The sequence below is a fragment of the Peromyscus californicus genome, unplaced genomic scaffold, assembly GCF_007827085.1.
Source record: "Peromyscus californicus insignis strain IS unplaced genomic scaffold, ASM782708v3 Scaffold_17__1_contigs__length_78620276, whole genome shotgun sequence".
NCBI classification, from domain to species: Eukaryota; Metazoa; Chordata; class Mammalia; order Rodentia; family Cricetidae; genus Peromyscus; species Peromyscus californicus.
In genome coordinates this window covers 59,414,962-59,426,224 of record NW_026294469.1, presented here as the reverse complement: position 1 = coordinate 59,426,224, position 11,263 = coordinate 59,414,962, and the positions used below count along the sequence as shown (strand labels likewise).

Below are 11,263 nucleotides of genomic sequence, written 5' to 3'. Positions count from 1 at the left end.
CAAAAAGAGTAAAACATAACCAACAACAGTCAAGACTAAGCCTCTAGCACATACTGTAATTTCCCACTGGACCTCATTTATCATGACACCCTCTGAGCATTAAACCTCTAGTGTGTGTGTGTCTAAGCAGAGGCTCTGTATAACTTCACTGGTTGTATGTGGCCGGCCTTTCTACTGAGCAAGAAGGATCCAGCAGCAACAAGATCTCAGATAGAATGCCCACGGTGGGACTCCTAAGATAGGAAAGAAGATGTGAAGCTACAGTCAGAAATCTCACACAAAGAGGAACTGGTCTTAAGGATGCTCAAGAAGCAAAGAGTGCCCTCTTAGAGAACCGCCATGTACACACTTGTACACTGAGGGAATTAACAAATGTCCAGATAGTGGAGAGGAAGCCAACAGAGAGGATAAATAAACTCACCACTTACACTATGAAATTTCTCACTTAGTGAAACACTAATTGCAAACACCATGTTGAAGACACCTGCCTCTCAAACTACAGCTGTAAGTTAAACTTTTCACCACTGAGATAAAAGTAGCTGAGAACACATCTGAAGGGGGGAAGAACGTAGTCTGGCTCACAATTTCAGAGATTTTTGTTTCTTGGTCAGTTGTTCTCGAGCCATTATAAGACAGAACATCATAATGGGAGAGTGTGGAGAGCAATGCAGAGGACTTCCCAGCCAAGAGGAAGCAAAGAGACAGAGGGAAGAAATACTCAGCGACCAAAGGCATGTCCTTGTTGACACAGCTCCTGTGAGAGCTACCTCCTGCTTTCTCCAGCCACTTCCCAATGTCATGCAATTATGAATGAATCAATGGATTACTCCACTGATATAGTTATAGCAGTCTGGTGCAATCACCTCTCAGTGGCTGGGTTCATCCACTGGGGACTGCATCTTCAACACACTAAAGGCTTTACCATATGCAAATCTGGTATATCAGAAGATAGTCTCTTGTCTTGGCGCATCTTAAAACCCTGACTCCAGTGGGAAAAGCTCATTTAAGGGGAGCTATGGAAATGGAAGCTCTTCTCCCAGCAGACAAGCCCAGGTAGCTCTGGACACAATCCAGTCTTTGCTGGGGTTAGATGAAAATGGGGGAAAACATGGAATCCCTGAAATGGGTGTGTGATGAAGATAATGAAAAGAACAGGGAAGCTTTTAAGGACCAAATGAAATCATTTTAACTCCCAATGTGACTGAACACCTTAAAAAAATCTACCTAAATGGTCACTAAGGAAGTCAGCTTCCTCCCATGAAGGAAAGGAAAGCTCCATAAATCTCAATACTGGGAAACAAAGCCACTGAGAGCTTATATGTGACAGGTGGGAACTGGCCAGTTAAAATGGTTCTCTCAGACTCACCTCAGTGACTGCTCCAAGAAAATGAGGCCTTTCTCTTTCTTCTGAGAGTTTTGAAGTCATTTCCCTGCATACAAATTACATTTCCTCTGTTTAGACTCTAGGACACACACCCATCCTGTGACTTCTCAGACAAAAATAGATGACCTGTGCCTCCCAAAATAAAAATGCTTAGGCAATTTGCAAATGAGTTCCCGTTTACCAGTATTTGCAACAACTTCAGAAGTTTCCTAATTATTTGGTTAAATTAATTCTAAGGCAGGCTGTGCCCTCTCCACAATATGATTTAATTAGATGTTCTCATTTTAGGCTCAGTGAGAAATGTAGATTACCAGTAAACTGACGTTCAGGTAGATTGGCTCCTGGGCGAGTATCTGTCTAAATGACATCAAGGTTAGGCGTTGGCAGGAGCATACTCTAATGACTGCTTGACCGATCCATTCAGTGAAATAAACCACAAATCAGCTTAATATACTGAACATGCCAGTTGTTGTGATAAATTGACTAGATAAAGAGTAGTTCCTATCATGTAAATAAAATGAGAGGTCGTTCTTTTAATGTTGGGTGTGGAGAATGAACAAACTTTAGAGTCTGATCTGCATCTCTGGCCCTTTTGTTTTTTGTGTTGGAGTAGCAAGCAGAATACCAACCTTTGAAATGTGTATCACCAAAGCCAGTAAACCACAGGCTACTGAACAAATCCTGCCCAGGTAGTGTTCCTGTAAAATTTAACGTTAAGTGGAACCCCATTGCACCCACTTATTCCACATTGCCTAGGGCTGCTTTGGGGATTTGATGGCAAAAGTTGAGTAATTGCACAGATACTCTGGACTGAAATAGAGATGCTCTGACCCTCTGCTAAGGAAGCTAACTTCCCTGGCTACAGCCCAGATCTCTGTCTTCTAGAGACTAAACCACACAGGAAGAGCTACTTCTGAAACTCTCATTCCAAACATCAGCTTCATTATATAATAAATAACTGCTAATCATCATCAACAAAGCTTTTATATTGTAATCTCATTAAAGCTGTCCATGGGTTTGCTATTGTAGTCCCTGCTAAGTACCTACAAGCTGAACCTCCATTCCCAAATCAAGAGTTTACACTAGACTTCACAAAAGCTTCTTTTTCGCTTTGATACATGAAAAGCTTGTCTATTACGAAGAAGATTGTTTTCATGTTTAAAAGTGAGCCTTCTTATTGGTTATCTAATACAAAGTGGTCATCCCTGAAATGATATACACACAAAAAAAAAGACTCAGCAGGTTTCAGCTAAATATTTGTGTGCACATACATATACATATATGTATGAATGTATGTAAAAACAACAATCAAAGTTAAAGATGTGTCAGTTTAAGAGCTGGGAGGCATGAGAGGGGTTTGAGGGAGGAAAGAGAAGGGGGAACGTGGTGTAGCTTTATTTTAATTAAAAATGCATTAAAACTTAAAATACACATACATACACATATTTTAAATTCTCAAAAGTCAGAGATTTCTTCACAAGCCTGCCTCCTTTTTTCTTAATATTTTCTTTTTCACTAATATATTTATTGAGTTTTGAGAATTTCCTACAGTATATCATGATCACATTCACTCCCCACTACTCCACCCAACTGCTCTCAAATACACCCCCTTCCCCCCACACACTTGGTGTCTTCTTGGTTTTTGTTTTTCATTTCGGTTTTTAAGAAGAGATTATCTTGCAGGAGATGGCCTGGTCCTCTGGCTCTAACCATCTTTTCACTCCCTCTTCTGCAGTGTTCCCTGAGCCTTAGGTATAGGGGTTATGTTATAAATGTATCTGTTGGGGCTGGGCTCTCTACAGTCAGCTTTTCCCTGCATTTTGACCAGTTGTGACTTTCTGTAACAGTCTCCACCTGCTGCAAAGAGAAGCTTCTTTGGTGAAAGTTGGGAGCTACACTTACCTGTAGGTATAACGCAGTTAGGAATTATGCTGGCTTAGTAAAATGGCAATAGTAGGTTCTCACCGAGGTTCTACGGACTCACCAGCCATGTGTAGTCAGGTAAGATTACAACCAGGCACGAAGTCTCTTCCTCTGCGGGAGCCTTAAACCCAACTAGGTGGTTGTTAGTTGCCCCAAGATATAAATGCCACTATTACACCTTTTGGAAGACATGTCTTCCAAAAGGTGGAGTCATTGTTAGGGTTCATTGGCTTTAGAGAAAGATAGGATTTGAGACCTATCATCAAGGTCTCCAATTGTGTATGTTCAAATATCCAAAAGGAAAGTAAAAACTTAGGATAAAAAGTACAAAATGTGAATTAGACATTCCAGCTGCTTATAGACTGTCCACGCTGTTCCAGTCTCCTTTCTTACAGCACAGTCTCACTATTAGCCTGTTCTTTGGATAAAATGTACTTTCAGAGAAACTAAACATCCCAGGGTGTGGACCAACAATCTACATATTAGTACATATAGATCTAGGATGTGTCACAGATTCCATCAATGAGACGTTGAAAAAGCAGGTGATGGGGGGACATGGAGGAGGAACTTGAAAGAAAAATTTTTTATTAATTTTAATTTAAAAAAATAAGTCTCTTCTCTTTCTAGTGAGTATCATAACTAGAGTATGAAGTTTTGCAGCCATTCTGTAAAACAAAACAGCATTTTTAGGGCTGGAGAAACAGCTCAATGGTTAGAAAGAATACTTGTTGCTCTTGCAGAGGATGCCAGTTTGACTCCCAGCACCCACATGGTGGCTCACAACCATCTGGTACTCCAGTTCCAAGTGATCCAACCCCTTTCTTCTGACTTCTGTGGTCACCAAGTATGCACGTGTTATACATACACACGTCCAGGGAAAATGCTCATTCATATAAAATAAAACAAATCTAAAATAATGATGGCTTCATTTAAAAACTAAACATACTGCTAAGGACACTGAGGCATATAATTTGCAGGTTCAAGATCAGCCCAGGAAACTTAGACTCTGTCTCATAGATAGATAGATAGATAGATAGATAGATAGATAGATAGATAGATAGATAGATAGATAGACAGACAGACAGACAGACAGACAGACAGATAGATAGATAGATAGATAGATAGATAGATAGATAGATAGATAGATAGATAGATAGATGTTTGAAGTGCTAGAGCACTGGCCTAGCATTTTAAGACCTTGACTTCAATCCCCAGTCCCACATTGAACATAGATGATCCAGAAATTCTATTTCTGGGAATATACCCAAAGGAAGATGCAACATCAACTCAGACAGGTGTTTGCAAATCTGTGTAGATAGCAGCGCTATGCACAATACCCAAAAGGCAGAAGCAGCTCAAGTATCCATCAACAGGTGAGTGAGTCAATAAAATTATGTATCTGTACATGTGTACATACAGTGGCATATGTGCAACCTTTAAAAGCAAGGGTATTTAAACTGGGTGGTGGTGGCACACACCTTTAATTCCAGCACACAGGAAACAGAGACAGGTAGATCTCTGAGTTCAAGGCTAACCTGGTCTACAGAGTAAGTTCCAGGACAGCCAGGGCTACCCAGAAAAACCCTGTATTGAAAAAAAAAAGTAAGGGTGTTTGAACATATACCACAAACGAGTATCTTGAAGGCATTATAAAACCTTGTATGCTTCTGCTTAGTGCATACAAAGTCTTTGGACAAAGTTTTAGAAACAGGAAAAAGGATGGTAATTGCTATAAGCTAGGGTAGGGAACAATGGGAAACTGCTTAACAAGGACAAGGAGCTTCAGTTTGGGAAAATGAGGATATGTTGATTGACACAGTAAAGCCAGTGAATTTTCAACCCCTGAGCCATAGTCTTAAGTTATTAAGATGGTAAATGGTGTGAGTATGTTCCTATGATTCAAAATAAAACTCAACAAATATTGTCAGGATTTCTTCTGCCGCAAACTTCCACGAAAATATCATGTCTATCAATGCTTTATTGAAAACTAGTAGTTGGCATCTTACCACACACCCATCAATTACACACACATTATGTTTCAGAAACATTGAAATGTGAAAAATCCATTTCTCTTAGAATAAGCAGGATTTAGAATCTAGGGCTTTCAGGCAAGTCACTCACAACTCCCAAAACCTTAGGAAACCTTGGTGGTTGGTTTGCTCCTGAGTCTATTACCTCATAACTGTTATAGCAGGGTCCCCAACATTTTTCTTTGAATGCATTTTTCTAGCTCTAACCCTCACCAGACTGATTTAGAAAATTAACTTGTCTCTCTGGAGCCCCTTCTGAATTAAAATTAATGTCTCAAGTGTCTTTGACCCACACTCAATCACTCATACACACAGGGACAGGAGGTATATGCTACAGAGATACTTCCACACTTGGAATATAAACAGCATCACTACAACATTTCCAATTACAGAAAACTTTCCAACAGGAGAGGAAAAAAAGAATAATTGGATGCTTATCCCACAATGATATTTTGGCTGATTTAAAATCATTGAACATTATTAGTTTTACCCTTGTCCTAAAACAGCAGAAGGTACCAATGTGACACAGGAACCCCTTGAGATGAAAGTGGGAAACCATTTATATTATGACAAGGGAAGCTTTACACAGAGGATAGAACCGGTGTAAATTCAGCAAATGAAAGATTAAAACACAACATGATGAAGTCCAGTTCACAAATCCTCAGCTTTTCTGAACACTAATGTGTTGTCATTGTTTACTCCTACAGTGCACAAGCAATGAGTTACCATGACATGCCATGTTTACATTGTGCCCAAAGTAAGAGAACATTAATCAAAAAATATTACCACGATGTGCATGGTCCACAGTGTTCTGCACAAGGAGGGTGTAATGGGAAATTAAGAATCCATACAGTACAACTTAGTGGGTAAGAAAGACTAGTTCATTTTTGTGAAACTCCCCCGGTTCAAATTTCAGCTCTGCACTTATTAGCTTCCAAAGCTTTAATGAGATTCTTAATCCCGTTGTCTCTTCATCTGTAAAGTGGAAATTAAAATAGCACTTAATTAATAGGGTCTGATTGACAGGAATGAGTAAATAACACAGCAGAGATACCAAGTACATAGCCATGCACACAGAACTTTTCAAAACTAATAAGCATTTCTTTCAATATCAGAAGTTTGAAAGACACTGAAAAATTACTGACCTAACCTCTTTAATTACAGTAGTTCTTGCTTGTAGAAGCATGACCAGTACACTCTCAAGTTAACAGCTCATTGGCCAGTGGGCAACCATGGTTCTTTAACCACACATTGAACTTGCTCGGTGCAGGTCATCAATCAGCATCCCTGAAGTTCCTGGTACAATAGGTCTGAGATATGGCTAAAAAAAATTTAGTTCTAGCAAATTTCCAGGTGATGCTAATGTGTCTTGTCTGAACATCACACCTGGTGAGCTAATTGTCTGTAATGTTCCACCCCAGCCACAACCATCATCTTCCTTTCCAGAGCATCACTCCCAATGCTCTCCTTTATTCCAAAGCCCAGCACTCCATGTCTCATTCTCAAAACTGGCTATCACTCTATTCTAGGGAAGGATACTATGGTGTTCTGCAATTGAGTGGAAATGGCTAACAAAAGGCACTTTCTATTTCCCTTTGTCTGGGCTCTGAGCCCACAGAAGCTGGATCCTGTAGTCCATTAGGTCATGATCTCACTAATCCAATACTCATGCAGCTCCCTCAGAGATAAAGAGCTCCACATGCCTGGGAACTGACTAAGAGAGCAAATACTTCTGGCTAGGTCTCCAGTACCTTATTCCATATATAGACTCTCTACCATCTGAGGGCTTCCAAAAAGCCATCTGACAGATTAAAAGAACCTGACTTGCTAGTATTCCTATCCAAGTTACTCTTAGGTGTTTTTATTAGCAAGGAGGCCATGTGGCATATTTCACATGCACACACAGATGTGCTAAATGAAACTGTTGTTTATAAACTTCGATTCATTTGCATTTTATTTCATCAAGACAAAAAGCAGAAACTAGCTTTCCTCACACCAATCACTAATTTTCTGTTTTAAAGTTTGGTATGTTTTCCATAATGAGCTGAATCAAAACTCTCTTTGAAGAATATGTATTTATATTTTTTTAGAATTCAGATTGTTTGCACTTAAAACACCAATTAAGTTTCTTTTGTCTTTGATTTCATATTGCTGGAAAATAGTTTGACCAAGCATGAATGCTAATTTTTCCTTAGTTGCAAGAATTACAGGCAATTTCATACTTGGCTCAGTGAAAGGATAACCCTTTTTCAACACAATCAGAAATCGACAATGATTCAAAAGCAACATCTTGTCCTTAATACTGTCAGATTGGAACCATCAATATGAAAAATCTTTAAAAAGTTAAAGTAATGTCCCTAGGAACCATTTATCAATCAGTGTGACTATTTATGCCACAATACTATTTTTCTTAAGGTTTTGTAGGGTTTTTCTTTGGAGGGGGGGTTCTTTTTTTACACTATTGATTTTTTTATCCATGTATTTTTCTCTCCATTGAATGGTTCCAGATAATGACACTGACTTTGAATATTTTCACTGTTCTTATTTCATATTGTAAGAGGCTCACACATTCTCTCCCCCACTTTTTTGCCTCAATTTATTAAAAGCATTGTTTTGTCATAGATTCTTATGTAGGTTTTCTGGCTATGTAGAGGTTATAGGAAAATGTTAGTTGTGTACAGCCCAGAATTCAGCTGTCAGATCGAAAATGATGCTGATGCTTACTTGCTCATCTTAAGTCATTTGCTCTAATCCACTTTTTACCACCAGGCACTCTACAGCTATCTGGAGATTGGCTGTGCCAGAAGTACCACTTCCCCAGAAATCCCCAGAAGAAAATTTGGCTAGTCTGAGGGTGTTCATGGGCTACCAATAAATCACCCAGTGATCAGATTTGTACTTCAAAGAAAAAACTTCCCTTTCCCACTTTCAAATATTGACAGAGCCACATGTATAGAACCCAGAAAGACTTGGATATTTTCGCTAAGAGCTAAGTGATTTGAGCTGTCAACAAGTGTCTAACATGAGACCTTTGAATGAAAGGGAGTTAAGTCCTCTTCGAATTACAGGAGATATTTACAAGTGGTCTCTACCTTCTGAGCTAGAAGTTCTTCCTAGTCAGTGTGCCTGAAAAACAGATGAGCTTGAACTTTCCTGGTGAACTGTCGTCCCCCAGACCAGTTCCAAGAAAAGATGCAGTGTTTCTTTTCTGGAGCTTTTTGAGCAGATCTCTGGCTTCTTAGATGAAGTAGGAAGGCAAATTAAGTTTGATGGTTGGGTCAGCTGTTCACTTTTCTATCCCTCCAGCCAATAGAAATGCTCCAGTGAGCATGCCACGCAATAACCCTCCCAAACTCCACCAATCCCTGGTGTGACAACAATGACTTCTCACCAAGATTTGGGGGGCCATAAATTCTATTCCTCCACAAAATGCGTGTGTGACTGCTCCATTATGAGTAGATCTATGCATAATCCAAAGCTTGTCATTTCCATTTGCTGGTGATTTCCTGGCCTTGGGTCTCTGTAGATGACCTTCATTTTGCTCTAAATGTCCCCCCAAAACCATGGATATTTCAGCCACACAAAAGTAGGCTGTGTCTTCCATAAAAAATTCCCTTTTGAACTCAATCAATAAATCTCCTCCAGTGAGGTAGACAAGAATTAGATGGGTTTTTCTACCACTCTGAAAAGCGTAACCCACAAAGAAGGGATGCTTTACCCCCTCTAGAATATTCTACTCTGCTTTTGTTTGAGATATATCTTTACCATTTCGTACTATCACTTTCTTTTTAAGCACCTTCATGGAGAATAACTTCCAGGCAATTACTTCTGTCACTTTTTATACTGAAGATATTTTCTACAGCCCTCTTTACCAAGTACTCAAGATAGTTCAAAACATTCTGGCCCTGAATGAACAAGTCTTACTTGTTCTGGCCCTCTGTTCTCAGTTTGAGTGAAATGTCAAATTTCTCACAAAATTCCATTTCAAATTTATACAATCCAATTCCTTCATAGTCCATGCTCTCTTCCAACTTATCCTAAAAGCCTGATTTTTTTTTTTTTGGTGATCCAAATCTGTGTCAAGCACTCCTACCACATCCTCAGCATTCCTATGTTAGAAATCCAGTGCTAGATAAAAGTCATCAACCCTATCATCACATTGTGGCCTTGAACCCACTATAACCACAACCATGACTGTTACCACTACCTGCTGCTTAGGTTCAATACTAAAAGTGTTTATTACACGATATGTGTTTGGAGATGTTATCTCATGAGTCATGTTAGGAGCCAGTTCCTGTACCCCTCAGGTTACCCATACTTCCTAGTGATCTTAGAACAGGCATCCTTTATCCAGAAAAATCACTGACCCCAAAATACATCTTTGATTACTTTTCCATCTACTACTGCCTTTATACTATGACCTGTCCTTTAAAAAATTCTTTAATAGGAAATATTAGCAATCCCTTATGTCCTGAACAGAGTAACAACCAATTTTCACATTTTAATAACTCCAACCTCAGCAGAAGCACAACAACTTTTTAATGCAGAAGCATTTTAATTGCCTAGTATAAGCAATTTTGCTAAAGAAACCTTATTGGAAATTCTCAGTTCAGTGTCTCTAAATTCTTGTATTGCAAAACCATCCCACATCTTCTTAAATCAGATTTGGCACCTCCAACTGTAGAACAGAATTGCATTAGAGATGTTTCAGTGGTCTCTGACCCAGAACTATCTGATTAACCATCTCATGCTGACAGCCTCTTACTCAGAACAGTATATTTGAACCTTTAACTCACATCCTTTGTATAGTTTGAACTTTAGATCATTGGGCATTGAAGTCTGTCTGAATTTATCTTAAATTTATTACACATTGATAGAACCACATCTGTATTAGTCAGTTTCCTCTACAGGAACAGAAACAAAAAGAGAAATATATATTAAGAGGACTTCACCAGATTTCAGCCCATGCCCCATCAGGAACTCTCCAGTTGTTCCACATTGCCTGAAGACCTGGGTAGGGAACTTGACTCACACTCCTGGTTCCCTCTATTAGAATCCCCTCAAAGCCCTGAAAGTGCCTACCAGGGACTTCTACTTCCTCATAGTCATTCTCCTTCCCTTTGGGCTTGTCAGATGCCAGCCCACTGCATAGTTGAAACTCTCTAGCTGTCCCACAAGGCCAGGATATTCAGGTAGGTAACTCACCCCTCCCTTTCTGGGCCCTTCTGTTCAGGTAATGATATGACTCTACATCTTCCTTCCAGTAACACTGTCTCTTCATCCATTTTAAACTCCCCCAAAACCTTCACACATCCTTGAATTATGGAACATGGAGAAATCAAGCTGGTACTGACCTGGAAGCTTCATTCTTACTAGCTAGCTTTCACAGTGCTCATTTTTTTTTTATGTACACTGCCAGGCCAGGTACAAAATGTCAGTACTCTTACCCAACTGTGACCCCTGTGAGTTACAATAATGACTGGTCTGGCAAGAGATGTTCACTGGTACAATGGTGGCATATATGTTATGGGAGTAACCAATCACTTTCTGCTTAGATTCTAGGCCTCCTCCACGAGATGGAATTCATGCCTAGTACTTTAATTGATCCCAAATCCATGGGTGTGTAAGTCATGGGGAGAACATAATACTATCATTCTGCTAAATATACATAGTAATAAACTGCCCCTAAGTTCTTACCTTTGTACCCAGAGATTAGCACATCTCTGAGTCCTCATGAAATAAGTTTCTTTTTGTAGTAGATGCTGTTTAACACAGAGACCACAACTTGACAGTACATAGATTAAGAGTCTGAAAAGTTTTCAGCTCTAAATATGGAACATCTGTATCACATTCCTGACACCAAGGTACCAGAATCATTTGATCTTTGTGGAAGAGGGGGTAAAAGTTTGTAAGAACAAGAGGTAAT

At 39.4% G+C, this 11,263-nt stretch overlaps 1 pseudogene; it reads right to left on the bottom strand.

Annotated features, from left to right (window-relative positions):
- Positions 1-8,237: 8,237 nt before the first annotated feature.
- LOC128112379 (ribosomal protein S6 kinase beta-1-like) lies at positions 8,238-9,469 on the bottom strand (annotated as a pseudogene).
- Positions 9,470-11,263: the final 1,794 nt, after the last annotated feature.